This window comes from Lepus europaeus, chromosome 14, assembly GCF_033115175.1.
Source record: "Lepus europaeus isolate LE1 chromosome 14, mLepTim1.pri, whole genome shotgun sequence".
Taxonomy (NCBI): Eukaryota; Metazoa; Chordata; class Mammalia; order Lagomorpha; family Leporidae; genus Lepus; species Lepus europaeus.
This window is the reverse complement of record NC_084840.1, coordinates 72,389,453-72,406,982: the sequence shown is the minus strand read 5'-3', so window position 1 is coordinate 72,406,982 and position 17,530 is coordinate 72,389,453. Positions and strand designations below refer to the sequence as shown.

Sequence of the window (17,530 nt, the reverse complement as noted above, 5' to 3'; positions counted from 1 at the left end):
GTGCAGTTTTTGAAATCCAGTCTCCCTGACACCAGTCATGTCCAGACAGAGCACAGCTCCGACAATCCAATCTAATGCTGAATGGCATCACAAGATCTCAGCACAGAGCACTCCACCTCCTAGAGCAGATTCAATTTATTAATTACATAGATTTTAGTAATCATTTATTCAGTGGGAAGCATTTTGACACTACACTAGAAGAACAAATAATATGAGACAAGTTAAAAAATGCAGAGTGGGTTTTTCTATGTTGTTTCATTTTATCTATCAAGTAGCCTTATGCTACAAATAAGAAAAACTTTGACAGAGAATCACTGAAAAGCCACACTCAGTGCCTCTCCAGTTACTTTCTATCCTGTTCCATAATCATACCTCCTTCTGCTAATTTCCTCCTCTTGGTCAATCCTAATTGCACTTGCTCTTCCAGCTCATTGACCTTGTTAGTCACCTGATGCCGATAGACACATATGAAATATGAGGGAGATTTCCGATTTTTCTTTTCACTCTTCATGACTCAGGCCACTTGGTCTTGACCTGAACACAACCCTGTCTTCTACCTGGTCAGGGAAAACTACTAGATCTTCCAGTGTGACCATTGTCAGACCCAGCTAACCTTGATCATGAGTTTTCTTTGGAAGTGGAGTCCCAGGTGCAGCTTGGAAAATTAATTTTTTTTAAATGTAGGCTTTTGAAATTGGCTTATCTTTGATCTTCAGAAATCCTTTAACTTCTTGCTGATTCTCTGGTGAAACTGTCAACACATAACTAGGTCTTTCTATTTTCCCTCTCTAGGTCTTTCTACTTTCCCAGTTTCAGGTATCTTCATCTGCCTACGAAAAAGCTGCTTGGACTTAGTGTGTTTAATTTGGCACTCACATTCCTTCAGACCAATTTTCTTCTCCACATCCTTATTTCTTTCACAGGCAACATTATTCTCTATCCAAAATTGAAGTATCCTCAATCAAGATTTTCCTTCAACCTACTCCAAATTCTCCCCAAGTGCCAATCTCATTTCTAAATCACCATTTCTTCTAAATCACCATGTCTTTACATGGATACCAACCATGAATTTTAATATCTTTATTTATAAATGGAAAAGATATATTCTGATGCATAGTCAGACGCGTTATCCATTGCGCCACTGGCCCCGCCAAGAAAGGATATATTCTAACACCATCACTCTTGGATAGAATGTGGAAATATTTGAGAAATAAATTAATGGAATTTTCTTGAAATTTTCTCAGGATCTCTTCATGAGTTTATATTATCTTTCTAAGACCTGAATTTATTTTTATTAAAACTTTAAATAAAGTCACATTCAAATACATATTATGTCCCAATCTATAACTCTAAATTCTCTCCCTTTTTTTCTGTGTCTTTCTCTTATAGCTTTACTTTGTTTTATCCTGTTCAGTTTGCTGTGTCATATGAAGAATTATTCCTCCAGAGTAGTTGAGAATCATCAAGGGAATTATGGTAAATATTGAGTCAAGATGCAACTTATTTCCTTTTCTTTACTAGCAGTTATGGAACTATGCATCACATCAAACCAGACTACACACAGCATTCTCCAAGAGCTTCCTATTTTAAGTTATTTATGCTCTGTAGAAAGGAGCAAGGAGACTTCCTGACTCTACAGCATTCTGTCACCCATCCAAACTGTAGGTTTCTGAACAATCTTCCAATTGCTGAAGACACATTGTGTGTGGGGATGGTGGTGGGGGATGGGTTGGTGTTTTTTTTCCCCTCTCTCTTTCTGTTTTATTCCCAGAGACTGGTAAAAAACCACACTGGCTCCAGAGTTTCGCCCTCGTGCCCCAGCGATAAAGGTCATCAGTAGCGTGGAGTCAGTTTTGGGTATCTCCCAATCAGAAACAAATAACAGTGCCTCCTTTGGGAATCCATTGAGACCATTGCAGACCTTCCAATGAACAGTTAAGCTTTGTAGTGTGCCTCCTTGAGAAACAGCTGTTTGTCTAACCTTTGAACTGACCGATACATTAATCTGAAGCATAATTTAGTTCTGTCTGAGCTCCTGGGTATGACATGAATAGCTGGCTCACTTGCATTCTACCAGTCTCCAAAATAACACTTTCTGTGCTTGTTTAAAAATAGTCATTTTCCCTTTCCCAATTTAATTATTTATGATTATTTGATAAGAGGAGGCCAGAGTGGTGTATGCTTCTTGAGCTCCTCTCCTGATAATTCTACCTCTGTCCACCCTCAATACTGCTGTTACTTCTTGATACTCCCAGGATCCTTCACGCAGCTCCTGCTGACCCTGGAGCCTCACTCACAACAAATGGAAAGTTGTGCTCAGGGAGAGAGGTTAAGAGGCTCTTCCCTGGGAACCGGTGTGGTGGTGGACCAACTTTGTAGCTTTCTACAGGAGAGCCCCATTGTGGGGAAGCCTCCTGTGGCATCTCTTTTGCAAGCTGCAGGAGGTTTGTAGCACAAGAAGGGTAAGTGCAGTAACTACTTTATGAGAATGAGATTCCTATCAGTTCAGTAGGAAGAATGGGAGAGAAACCCTAGCAACTGGGAAGATACTTGGATAACAAATGTGTAATTCGAAGACTATAGTACCATTTTTCTATGATTTGAAGTAAAGGAAATGGTACAATCTAGAAAAAGCTCGCTAACTGAAATAATTACAGCCAAAGAGAGAACAATAAAATCAAATTGTCATAAGTTAATAGAAACTCTAAGGATGCAATGGTACAAGAATTTATGCCTCTGTTTTAAAGGAATTCAGAGGACACTCCTTCCAGTCTGTGCAACAGAGAAGCAGTTGATTTTGAAACACTCAAGAACTCGCAAGCCCTGAGTCCTAGAGGGCGATGAAAATTACTGTATGATTTGGGAGCCCTTGAGCAGCCTGCCAAGGCTGATTTCATCTTTTGCTTATTTTCTTGACATCCTGAGAACTATTTTACTCTCACCATAACGTCTATCTCATCTGCACAAAAGGAATTATTTTAATTCACATGTCTTATAGGAGTGCTATGTTAAAAGGGGTGATATACATAAAAAACAGACAAGCAAATCTCAATAAATTTCAATAAATAACAACTGGTTGTTGTATACTTAAAAATTGCTAAGGCATCACATTTTAAATGTTCCTACAATAAATAATGATGAGAATGAGGAATGTTAGATATGTTGACAAGCTTGATTTAACCATTTCACAATGTATAGATAAACCAAAATACTCCTTTGCACATTGAAAAGATACACAATCTTTAAAGATTTATTTCATTTATTTGAAAGATAAAGTTACAGAGAGGTAGAGACAGAAAGAGAGAAGTCTTCCAACTGATGATTCACTCCCCAGATGTCCACAAAGGCTAGAGCTGAGCTGATCCAAACCCAGGAGCTTCTTCCAGGTTTTTCACATGGGTGCAGGGGCCCAAGGACTTGAACTCTCCTCCTATGCTTTTCCAGGCACATTAGCAGGGAGCTGGATGGGAAATGAAGCAGCTGGGAATCAAATCAGCACCCATATGAGATGCTGGCACTGCAGGCTGGGGCTTTAACCCACTGCATGACAGCACTGGCCCCTGAAAAAGATATTCAATTTTTCCAACTATACTCAGATATAACTTTTAGTGTAGAGACTAGATAGGAAGCAAAATAACCTGTACTAGTAAAATGCCATGATCCTCATAAATTTTATGTGTCCGTATATCTACTAGTTAATGCTTATAACAATAGGGTTCACCGATATTTGTATTGTACTGATTATTTTACACTACATTTTAAAAAGATTTATTTATTAATTTGAAAGGCAGAGTTACAGAGAAAGAGGGAAAGAGAGAGAGAGAGAGAGAGAGAGAGAGAGAGAGAGAATGATATTTGATCTGTTGGTTCATTCCCCAAATGGCCACAATGGCTGAAGCTGGGCTGATCTGAAGCCAGGATCCAGGATCTCCCACATGGATACAGGGGCCCTAGTACTTGGGCCATCATCCTCTCCTTTCCCAAGCACATTATCAGGGAACTAGATCAGAAATGGAGCAACCGAGACTTGAACCAGCATCCGGATGGGATGCTGGCATTGCAGACAATAGTTTAACCTACTGTACCACAACAATGCCCCTGTACTACATATTAATACTTTCTTTTTATTCTTAGAAAATCAAGAGTGTCAAATTGTTAAATCAACAACAGGAGTCACTGTGCACTTATGTCTCATGTGGGATCTGTCCTTAATGTGTCCTTAATGTGAAGTGATGATATAACTAGTACTAAAACAGTATGTTTACACTTTGTGTGTCTGTGTGGGTGCAAACTGATGAAATCTTTACTTAGTATACACTGAATCGATATTCTGTATATAAAGATAATTGAAAATGAAAAAAAAAACCCTGGTGTTAAATTGGAAATTGCATAGAAAATTAAACAATTTTTAAAAAATATCATGTAGGATCTCTGTCTTTAATGTGCTGTACACTGTTATTTAATGCTATAACTAGTACTCCAACAGTATTTTTTTACTTTGTGTTGCTATGTGGGGGCAAACTGTTGGAATCTTTACTTAATATATACTAAACTGACCTTCTGTATATAAAGAGAATTGAAAATGAATCTTGATGTGAATGGAAGGAGAGAGGGAGCGTGAGAGGGGAGGGTTGTGGGTGGGAGGGAATTTATGGGAGGGGGGAAGCCATTGTAATCCATAAGCTGTACTTTAGAAATTTATATTCATTAAATAAAAGTTTTAAAAAATCCTTTTAGATAGGAGTTATTATAGAGTATTTTTGTTTTTCAGATAAGGAACTTAATATCCGAAAGTTTAAATGAATTATTCAAGGTTAAAGTATATTGCAAAGTTGTCTTCCATATTTTTGTTTTTATGATAAGTGCAATAACTTGGGTATATTTCTGAGAGGCTATATTGCTACATTGCATTTAATATAGGTGCACAAAACACATATGCAAAGAATGTCTAATTGCCAATATAAAAGACCTTGTCCTTGTGCACATGTGAGTTTTATTTCTGAATCTCTATGTTTTTATCTTTAGCAGCAAGCAATGCTATTAGATATTTTAACTGCCTTGCTATCTTCGTAGTGTAAGACCTTTGCTCACCTCCTAGTATTTACATCACTTCCAACCTGAGTCTCACAATTTGCCCTTGTCTTCTCTTTTCTTTTTTGACAAAAACCTGATTTAGAAAATTTCCCCCATTTCACAGTTAATAAATAACAATACTGAAAAAATGAATCCATGCTATTGGTTTAGCATAAGTTTTTTTCTGAGTAATTTTTCTTTAAATTTTTTTATTATTTTACTGTTTTGTTCATGAAACTTATCCTTTGACATAGATATATTGCTTTTAAGAATCTGCCATGAAAATGCACCTCCAATAATAGGGATAATTTTGCATGTGATATTTTTGTGACACTGTTATTGTAATAGAAAATATTTGAAACAACACAGAGCTATACATACACGTGTCTATGTGTGTGTGTATGTGTGTGTGTTATATTCTAGGTCTTAAAAAATTCATGGAAAATGTGTATAATCTTTTAATTCCATTCAACTATGTACATTTTGAAGTACATATATATATCTGTGTGTACACAAATAGACAAAATATGTTTATTTTGTGCATATATGTATATGTATACAAAATACTGTGTATTCAGGAAGAAACAAGGATGTGTGTGTTCTCTGTGACAATTGTGTAGAAATGGAACGCAGAGGATAGGGAAGAGAATAATACGGCTTCAATACATGACCATATTGTTTTGTAATGTTTAATACTTGAATGATTTTTCTATTTCTAAAGATGAAATTTACTTAGATGATGAATTAAAGCCTTAAAACAGAATTCTTTGGTAATTACATATTTGTCAGATTAACAATGGAAACAGAAAAACCAACTAAATCTAATAACTACAAAACACATTACTCCTGCTGAAAACCTTCAGTGGAACATATTTGAAGAGCAAACACATAAAACAAGTAAAAGATAAACTTTCCTCACCAGGTTTACACTTGATAGTGTTCAAGAAGTAGAATTTCCAAAAGCTTTGTGTGTGCATTATAGAATTGAACACACAAATAAGAAAATATGTTGATAGTGTTGGGATAATTATTTTTCTCCTATAGAAAAATGGAGATTATAAATATGAAACAGGGAAAACTAAAAAGCACTCTAAACCATTAACAATAACAAAAACAAACAAAAGATGGAAGCAATCTAAATGAACAACATTGTAGGTATACTGTTGAGAACTACAGTTATATCAAACATGAGAAATTTCTCAATGAATTGATGTTGTTTTCAATAGAACAAATCCTCATTAGTTGGCAATGCTAAAATAAATTGACCTGTACATAACTAAAGGTTAAAGACCAAGTAGATGGACAATTCTAAATTAAAGGAACCTAAATCAAGACATGACAACTAAATGCAATGAATATTCTTTGTTTCACTATGGATAATCTTGGACACGAACAACTATAAAAGAAATTATTCCAAGAAGTCTGCCCAAGACAATGTTTTGCACAGTTTCCTCAATGTTCTCTGAGAATTTGATGGTGTCAGGTCACAGATTTAGGTCTTTGATGATCTTGAGTGTATTTTTGTGTGAGGTGTTAGCTATGAGTCTAGTTTCACACTTTTGCAAGAGGAGATCCAGTTTTCCCAGAACCATTTGATGAAGATAATTTCCTTGCTCAAGGGATAAATTTTAGCCTTTTGTCAAAGACCAGTTGATTGTAGATGCATTAATTGATTTCTGGAGTTTCTATTCTGTTCCATTTGTCTATAAGTCAGTTTTTGTGCCAGTACCAGGCTGTTTTGATTGTAACTACCTTGTAGTGTGTCTTGAAATCAGGTATTGTGGTGCTTCCAACTTTGTTTTTGTTGTGTAAGACTGCTTTAGCAATTCAGGGTCTCTTTTGTCTCCATATGAATTTTAGTATCATTTTTTTCTAGATCTGAGAAGAATGCTGTTGGTATTTTGATTGCGATTGCATTGAATCTATAAATTACTTTTGATATTATGGACATTTTGATGATGTTGATTCTTCCAATCTGTGCACATGGAAGATTTTTCCATTTTTTAATGCCTTCTTCTATTTCTTTCTTTAGTGTTTTGTAATTTTTATCATAGAGATTTTTGACATCCTTGGTTAAAATTTTCCAAGGTATTTAATTCTTTGGAGGTATTGTGAATGGGACAGCTCCTAAAAGGTCTGTCTCAGCCATGAGACACATGTCTGTGTATACAAGGGCTCCCGATTTTTCTGTATTGATTTTATATTCTACCACTTTAGCAAAATCTTTTATGAGTTCCAATAGCCTCTTGGTGGAGTCTTTTGGAATATATATATATATATATATATGTGTGTGTGTGTGTATGTGTGTGTGTGTATATATATATATATATATATATAATCATGTCATCTCTAAATAGCAGTAGTTTGATTTTTCTCCTTTCTGATTTATATCTCCCTTTGCTTTCTTTTTCTTGCCTAGTGGCTCTCGTTAAAACTTACAAGTCCACATTAAATAGCAATGGTGAGAGTGAGAATCCTTATTTGGTTCCTGATCTTAGGGAGAATGCTTCCAGCTTTACTCTATTCAATAGGATGCTGGATGTGGATTTGTCATAAATTGTCTTGATTATGTGGAGAAATGTTCCTTCTATATACCCAATTTCCTTAAGGTTTTCATCATGAAAGGATGTTGTATTTTATCAAAAGCTTTCTCTGTATCTATTGAGATAACTATATGGCTTTGTTCTTCAGTTTGATGTTTCACTTTGATTGCGAGTGTTGAACCATCCCTGCATACCAGGGATAAATTCCACATGGTCTGTGTGAATGATCTTTTTGATATATTGTTGGGTTTGACTAGCTAATATTTTTTGAGGATTTTTGTATCTATGTTCATCAGGGTTATTGGTCTATAGATCTCTTTCTCTGTTGTATCTTTTTCTAGCTTAGGAAATAAGGTGATACGGCTTCATAAAAGGAGTTTGGAAAGATTCTCTCCCTTTCAATTGTTTTGAATAGCTTTAGAAGAATGGGAATTAATTCTTTTTTAAAAGTCTTGTAGAATTCAGCAGTACAGGCATCAGGCCCTGGGCTTTTATTTGTTGGGAAGGTCTTTATTACTGATTCAAGTTCTTTCTTGGTTATTGGTCTGTTTAGGTTTTCTATATCTTCATGACTCAGTTTTGGTAGATTGCATGTGTCCAGGAATCTATCCATTTATTCTAAGTTTCCCAATCTGTCATCATACAGCTCTTTGTAGTAATTCCTGATGATTCTTTTTATTTCTGTGCTATCTGTTGTTACATTTCCTTTTTCATCTCTGATTTTATTGATTTTGGACTTCTGCCTTTTTTTTTTTTGGTTAGTTGGGTCAATAGTGTATCAATTATATTTATTTTTTCAAAAAACAGTTCTTCATTTCACTGATCTTTCATAATTTTTGTTTCAATTTTGTAGATTTCTTCTCTAATTTTATTATTTTTTCCCTCCTATTAATTTTATGTTTGGTTTGTTGTTGTTTTTCTAGGTCCTTGAGATGTACTGAAAACTTGTTTATTTGGTACTTTACAATTTCCTCATGTAGGCACTGTTTGCTATAAACTTCCTTCTTAACATTATTCTTACTGTATCCCATAAATTTTGATGTGATGTATTGTCATCCTCATTTGTTTCCAGAAATTTTTTGATTTCTCTTTGATTTCTTCTATGACCCACTGTTCATTCAGGAACATGTTGTTCAGTCTCCATGTGTTTCCATATGACCTAGTAATTCTTTAGTTGTTGATTTCCAGTTTGATTCCATTGTGCTCAAAGAATATTCATGTTATGATTTTCAAAGCAAACATTGACAAATAGGATTACATGAAGCTGAGAAGTTTCTGCACTGCAAAGGAATACTCACCAAAGTGAAGAGGCAACCAACGTAACGGGAGAATATATTTGCAAACTATGCAACTGATAAAGGATTAACATTTAGAATCTATAAAGAGCTCAAGAAATTCAACAACAAAACAAAATTCGGTTAAGAAATGGGCAAAGGACTTGAACAGGCATTTTTCAAGAGAGGAAATTCAAATGCTCAGGATCACTAGCCATAAGGGAAATGCAAATCAAAACCGTGGTGAAGTTTCATTTCACTCCTGTTAGAATGGCTCTCATGCCAAAATCAACAAGAAACAATGCTGGTGAGGATGTGGGAAAAAGGTACCCTGGTCCATTGTTGGTCAGAATATAAACTGGTGTAGCCACTATGGAAGACAGTATAGAGATACCTCAGAAATCTAAATACAGACCTACCGTATGATCCAGCCATCCTATTCCTGGGAATTTACTCAAACCAAAAGAAATCAGCATATGAAAGAGTTATCTGTACCCCTATTTTCATTGGAGCACAATTCACAATAGCTAAGATATGAAATCACCCCAGATATCCATCAAATGTTGACTGGATAAAGAATTTATGATGTATATATATTCACTATGGAGTACTACTCTGCTGTAAAAAAATGAAATTGTTTTGCAACAAGATGGACACAACTGGAAATCATTATACAACTGGAAATCATTATATTTAGTGAAATAAACCAGTCTCAAAAAGACAGATATCATATGTTTTCCCTGATCTGAGGTAACTAATAGAGTACACGGAGTGTAATGTATTGGAGTGAAATAGACATTTTGAGATTCAACGATTGTTTATAGCCCTTGTCTCTTACATTGAAAAAGTGTTTTTTCTTCATACTATTTGTTGAACTCTTTTACTTAGTGTAAGCTTGACTATATAATCACTAAATAAACTGAAAATTGATCTTTGAAAAGCTTAAGAGTGGGAATGTGAGAGAGAGGAGGAAGAGGGTTGGAGCTGGGCAGGAGAGTGTGGGTAGGAATATCACCTTGTTCCTAAATTTATATATATGAAACATGAAATTGTATAACTTAAATAAACTTTTAAAATTGGCATTATTACAACATGAGGTAGGTTTGACCTCTAACTATATAATATATAGGTTTACTCTATTGAGCATATCCACGTAAATTTTCTACAATGATTGCAGTATTGTTTTCTGAAGGAGAACATCATTATTTTCAGGAAAGTTAATGCATAAGTAGTTAACAATGAACTGTCATAGAGTATGCAAGAAATCTGCAAAAGCTTTAGAGAAGGATTATATGTGGAGATAGATGATCAATAAATCTATAGAGCAAAAAAATTAAAATAGTGTAGATAATGCTAATGATTTTGACTTTAGTCATTCAAAATACCATGTTCATTATACAACTTTATAATTTTTCTGAATATTTAAAATTGTTCAAAATAAAAATTGGTTGAGAGGCAAAAACTGTTATATTATCCCTTCAAATTTGAGTGACAGCTAATACAAAATTTTCAGAAAATCATAATGCCAAAGTTTCCCCTGAGCACTTTGAAAAAATTACCCCAATGTTTTGCTGATGCTAAAATCACAGTAGAACTAATTGGTATTTTCTTTTTAAAAAAATAGGAAATCTGTCTCCAAGTTTCAAAATTTTTCTTTTTGCCTTTGAAGTTCTGCTTTCATTCTGTTCTTAACAGGTGTGTGCTATTTTACATTCATCATGTTTAGGGTTTGGTATAGGCTTAAATCTGTGCATTTATTTCTTATTTTAGATCTGGAAAAGAAAGGTTATTTGTCTTAAGACAATCTGTATATAAATATACCTTCTCTCTTTGGCCGTGTCTAGTTGACTGTTTAATAGATACTTCAAACAGTTCTATTTTAAAGGCTTTTTAAATACTTTTATTAATTTAGATTTGATTCTACTGAAACTCCCTAAAAACTTCCTTTTGTGTGATCTACATGTGATGCAAAACAGAACTCTTTACAGGACTCTCTTCTGTATAATCTAGTATTTTTTATTTGCTTCATCTTTGACAGGAGAAATGCATCAGTCACTAATGAGTTCATATATTCATTTTTTTGATGTATGGTATATTTACTTATATACATAATCTGACTGGATCCCACACCAGCTTGAGCTTCCCACTTCATTTTTTTACAATTTATTTATTTATTTGAAAGGCAGAGTTATAGAGAGGCAGAGAGAGAGAGAAAGAGAAAGAGAGAGAGAGAGAGAGTTCTTCCATTCACTAATTCACTCCCCAAATGGCCACAATGGGCGGAGCTGGGTCGGTCCGAAGCGAGGAGCCAAGAGCTTCTTCTGGGTCTCCCATATGGATGCAGGAGCCCAAGGACTTGGCCCATCTTCTACTGCTTTCTCAGGCCACAGCAGAGAGCTGGATCAGAAGTGGAGCTGCTGAGACTAGAGCTGGCACCCATATGCTATGCCGGCAACTACAGGCAGTGGCTTCACCTGCTATGCCACAATGCCAGCCCCTGGTTTCTCTCTTTTAAGGGTGACTCCTTTATACCCAGGGCCTCAGGCAGACCAGAAGTTTCCTTTGAAGTTTTTCCCAAATGGGAAGAGTTATTTAGTTCCTGTTGGAGAGACAGTTTAACACATTGTGACTCCCTGCTTTCTGCAAGTCATTCAGTTATAGATTCTCATACACACAGGATCTTAGATCCTGACTGTCACTTCCAAAGGCTGTAGCAAGCAATCTTCCAAGTAGCATATTGAGTTATATTTGGAAAGCAAATGCTAAGGAAATGACCATATGAAAAATGGAATAATAAAACCTGTAGAAAAAGTAAAAGGTGAAATAAATAAAGAGAACATATTTTTAAACGGAGTTTTACATAGAGCAGGAATGTGGTGCATGTGTATAACTTTGTCATTTATACACAAAATTTTATATCCTTTTCTGTGCTGCTACTTGAGGGATGTAAACAGATTGTTTATCATATTATTATAATTCTATTTTCATCTTATAAGGGCATATTAGAGATATGATGCCCTTCCTCTTGTCCAATGACTTAATATTTTCTCCATTGATGAGGCTGATGTGGAATTTTCCACGTGAGCAGGCATCCTGCATCCCTGGCCATAACGTGTGGAGGGTCTGTAAAGCTGGAGGGTTGGCACTTGGATGGTCTCTCCCTGGAGTTCTTGAAAATTGCTCTTGGTAAAAGGAACAAACCTCTCTCTACAGCTGAAGCTGTTAGAAATCTAAGCCATTTATAAAGGACTGGAGAATGAGAAATCATGAGAAAGTGAATGTATGGAGAAAGGGAAAAGAAAAAAATCCAAGGATCCTCTTGGCATCCCATGTGTGCATGAAGGTGTCATCTTCAAAATTGTGTAGTCCAGCCTGCCTGCCTCAGCACACCACGTGGATTGGTGATGGACACCCAACCTAGCTCTTTCACAAATCCTGACCCACAAATCATGTGATAAAGCACAGTTTTAAGCCACCAAGACCTGGGTTAATTTTTTACACAACAATAAGTGGGTGGACAACTTAACAAAAAGGAACCACTATGCAAGATGTATTTAAAACACATAGATATACCACACTCCTGATTTCTACTTTTGTACGAGAATCAAGATGACAGTGGTGTTACATATTCTAGTCTGGTGATATTTGTCCAAAGAAGTTCACTTAGCAGAGTGACAAATGAAGACATGTTTCATCTCATCACAGACTGACAAGCCTCTGAAATTCTGAGAATACCACACCTGGATGCTGAAATTCAGTGTCAGGCATCTAAACCCCAGACAGTTTGGAAGAAGTTCAGAGAAGAGAAATCCCAACTCTGACCCACACCTCCCCCAATTAAGAAATAAAATAAAATAAAATAAAGACAGAAACCGAACAACAGTCTACCCCACACATAAAACCACAGTGATTAAAGGAGGAATATCTGGCTGGAGATCAAAGATAAAGCATGTAACTAACTACATGAAAATGTACCTTGGGGCCAGCAACTCGTAACTACAGGAAAGGTATGATCTGATGCTACAAATATTTGGAAGTCACTTTGCACCAGTAATAGAACAATGTTTTATGAGGTGTTACTAATAAGGCAAAAAAATTTTCTTCCAACGCATTCTTTCTTTCTCATTTTTCCAAGCCTACACTGGCAAACTTGGAATCAAAATCCTTGTGAACGAAAATAAGTATATTCATAATTTTCTTGTCTGTAACTACTATTGCAACTATGAAGCACTTACTTATCACTACTAAAAGGACCAAACATTTCAATGGTTAATCCTATTGTAAGCATGCATATTTAAAAACTTACAGAAATGCATGTATATTAGCATGCACATAAGTAGGTGTCTTAGTCTTTCTCTTTTCATCTCTTTCCCATTTTTTCAGTTTTGACTATCTGTATAGTCACAAGTGTAATGGAATAACAGTATAAAAATACATTTGAAAAGTTTTATTTTGAATGCATCTATAAAAACTAGATTGAAATCGCTTTTTAAAAGATTAATCTATTTATATGAAAGTAAGAGTTATAGAGAGGCAGAGGCAAAGATAGAGAGAGAGGCTGGCGCTCCGGCGCACTAGGCTAATCCTCTGCCTGCTGCGCCGGCGCTCCGGGTTCTAGTCCCGGTCAGGGCGCCGGATTATGTCCCAGTTGCTCCCCTTCCAGTCCAGCTCTCTGCTGTGGCCCGGGAGTGCAGTGGAGGATGGCCCAAGCCCTTGGGCCCTGCACCCCATGGGAGACCAGGAGAAGCACATTGCTCCTGGCTTCAGATCAGTGCAGCGCGCGGGCCATAGCGGTGAACCAACGTTAAAAGAAGTCCTTTCTCTCTGTCTCTCCCTCTCACTGTCTAACTCTGCCTGTCAAGGAAAAAAAAAAAAAGGTAGAGAGAGAGAGAGAGTTCTTCCATCTGGTGATTCATACTTCGAATGGCTGAAACATCCAGGGCTGGGCCAGGCCAAAGCCAAGAGGCAGGAGTTTCATCTGGGTCTTGCATCTGAGTGTAGGGGCCTAAGCACTTGGGCCATTCTCCACTGCAGCCTGTACTCAAACCTGTGTCCATAAGGGATGCCAGTGCTGCAGGTGGCAGCATTACCTGCCACATTTAGCATATATTTAGGTACTGTCCTAGGATTTAGCAAGACAAAGAAAAATGTAATGCTTGTCTCTGATCAATTACTATTTTATTACAGGAAAATATACTTTATGACAATTATTGATTTTGTAGTGTAAGTGCTCTGATGGAAATATGTGTAAGGAAAATAGACATGTTGGCACAGCAGGTCAAGCCACTGTTTGAGATGTCTGCATCCTATATCCAAGTGCATTGGATCAAGTCCCACCTACATTCCCAATTCAGTTTCCTGCTAATGCAAATCCTGGGAGATAGGAGATGATGGCTCAAGTACTCTACCACCCACGTGGAAGACATGGATGGAGCTACAAGTTCCTGCCTATGACCTGGCCTAACCCAGGCTATTGTAGACATTTGGGGAGTGAACCTGAGTGTGAAGCACTAGCTCTCTCTTTTTCTCCCTCCCTTCTCTATGGATTTCAAATGAAAACATTTAAAATGAAATAAATATAAATAAACACATGTAAAAGAAAATGGAGATTGATGGAACAGGACTCAAGTATCTGAGGATATCCATTGGTTAGGTCTTGAACAGTGATTTTTGTGTTAAAAACAAAGATGTAAACTATCATGCAAGGTATATCTCAGTTGAGATGCTGTAGTGAAAATGTTTTAGAAAATGTGAAGCAACATGAAATTATTCACTATATTTCATTATAATCAGGATGTCAGAAAAGGTGACCAGCCCTCTCAAATTTAAATTAAATTGATATGAATTCCCCTTGAATGCCATGTTCCCTGATATCTCTCCTGAAATCTGAGGGCAGCCTGAGGACTTAAGTATTTCCCTATGAGCACTACACTGAAGGCTCCTCTTGAAGACAGTCATTTTAGAGATCAACAGCCTCTTACTGTGTGTGCTGATCTCTGAAAGGTTGCCCATAGTGTGAAATGTACTCCTTTTCCCTCAATTTTCACACACACACACACACACACACCATACCTACAAGTTCCTTATGAATTCATTACATTTTTATAGAAGGGTGAAGGAAAAATTTTATTTATGTCATGACAACACCAACAATCTAATTAAAGGCCAGCTCAATTCTTACTTAGCTTAATTTTCCATAGAACCCTGCCTCTCCCAAACTTTTCTTCACCATGCTTTTCCTGACTATGCTGTTGCCTCATGTGACCATAAATAAATTCACAAAAATCTTTCTTTTAAATTGTGCAGAGCAATTCAGTCCACCCCCTTAATTTACATCAACCTGTATTTCTACATACTTAGAAATTCCTTAAAGTAGCTTGCTAAAGTGTGGTTCAGCTTTGAATTTCTGTTTTATTTAACAGCCTCTGCAAGGAGTTCAAGTAGATTAGGTGAATTATAGTCACCTTCCTAAGAATCTAGTGACTATTTAGTTTGGATTTTGGATTTAAACAGCATTTTCATTTTTCTGTGAATCTGGACAAGGTTTAGTGTTTGAAGGGCTTAGTTTGCAGGCATTGGAATCAACATTAAGGGCCAAGGGAAGATTGGAAAGTGGGAGAATTCACTGACTTGACAGCTTTAGCCTACTGGTTCTCAATGGTGGACAATTTTGTCCCACTTTGAGTGAAATTTTGGTTATCATGACCCAGGTGGGGCTGTTCAGTTGCGATTAGCATCTAGTGGGTAAAAGACAGGAATGATGTCAAACATGGGATAGACCCCAGAGCAGATATACAGCTCAAAATGTCAATAGTAACAAGCTTGAGAAATCCTGGCGTATCTAATTCATAAGAGTAGCTCTGGAAGTAAAATGTCCCTTTCTGAGCCAAAATGACTGAGCCCTACAAATCCTGTCAGCATCAGCAAGGAAGCTCTCTGCCTGTTCCCACAGCCATCCCTGTAGAGGGTGACAGCTGAAGGCTTCCCAGTGACCTCATTCCAAAAACTTGGAACAATGGCTCTTTTGTTGAAGAGAGAAAAAAGGAACATATCTCCCTATCTGTCCATGTTATAGCTTCATGAAGCAGTATAGAGAATATAGCTGCCTCCCTCCCTCCCTCCTTTCTTCCCTCTCATCCTCTCTCCCTCCTTTCCTCCCTCCTTCCTTCCTTCCTTCCTTTTCTGTCTGTCTTATTGCACTGGCTGTAAGCTACAAGGAATGGAAGTATGAAAGTGCAAATCTTTGAGTTGCTTGTGATCTTAAGGAAGAAATAATTGGTTAGTCTTAAGTGTGCCGGTTGCTGTAAGTTTATGACAGCTTTTTAGTTGGATAAGGAGCCTATAGATGGGCAGCAGATCATAGAATACCCTGTCGTCCTCCTAAAATGAACACAAGATTCAGTTTAGCTGCATTTAAAAGAAACAAGAGGAAACTAGAGCTGGCACAGAGTAGAAACAGATTTCATTCAGCTAAAGAAAAGATGAAAATCAAGCAAAAAGGAAAATGACTCAGGCACTTTGGACATAGCGAATACTGTGGCTGTAGAGCGTGAAGGGAACATTACTGCTGCTGTCTCTAGTGGAGGCTTGGTCTGGAATATCCAGGGAGAGTTGCACTGGCTACTCTTTATGGATGTGGCTGCTGGGTGGAAAATACTGGAGCTCATAATCTCTACTCCACAGCTGTGAGTAGCTCAGGATATGTGGAGCATCTTGTGCGCACCATACTGGCTAGAGAATGTTGACATGCTTTACAAGCTGAAGACGCTCACCGAGCTCTGTTGGAGACTATGCAAAACAAGTTTATCAGTTCACCTTTCCTTGCCAGTGAAGACAGTGTGCTTAGTGGAGTGATTGCTTGCCGATCATACAGATGTTCTGCAGAGGCTGACTCATCCCAAAATAAGCAGACACTTTTGCATATATTTCTTCTTTTTTATCCTGGACCCCACCCCATAGACCCTAAGAAGTTCAGAGATTCCTGCCTTAGTGTGATTAGTAGGAAGCATGGAGTTTCTTGGAGCCACACGACAGAAAGCATGTGTGTTGGAAATATGTCAGCCAGGGTGGGAAGGCCAAGATTCACATTTCAAGTCTTCCTCCCGGTGACGGTGGCAGGATAGTCGGTGGCCATCAAAGGTGGGATTTGCCACCTGGAAAGCCCAGTGAACTGACAGTTCAGGCTGAGAAGGGAGCAACTGAAAGTTATTTCAGAACCTGAGCTTTTGGGGGTTTTTAACTGAAGTTGAGTGTTTTATCTTCTTTTTTTTTTTTATAATTCTGACAGCAACCTCTTGTACCGCTCAAGACACAAGTGCTAGTTCATGCTTAGTGACGTGTGGGCTTCTGGCAGGTGAGTGGGAATGTGTGTGTGTGTGTGTATAGTGCTTGTATTTGCTTCTCCCCTGATGAAATAGAAATTCTTCATTGTGTAATCTAGGACCAAGAATGATCACATCGTCTTTACAAAATGTGTGCTTTAACTGTTTACAAGGAAAATCTAAAGTTGAAGAAAACTTTTTATTTCATAAAGAAGTACCAACTGTCTTTGATGTAATGTGTCTGAATTGAAGAGTAAACCTACTTGATTAAATGATTTGACAGTGGTAGCCCTCCATTTAAAAGCAATGATAAATAATA

General features: G+C 37.0%; 1 pseudogene; it reads left to right on the top strand.

Moving 5' to 3' along the window:
- Positions 1–17,064, top strand: part of LOC133773460 (threonine aspartase 1-like) — a 55,358-nt pseudogene extending 38,294 nt beyond the window's left edge.
- The last annotated feature ends 466 nt before the right edge of the window (positions 17,065–17,530 follow it).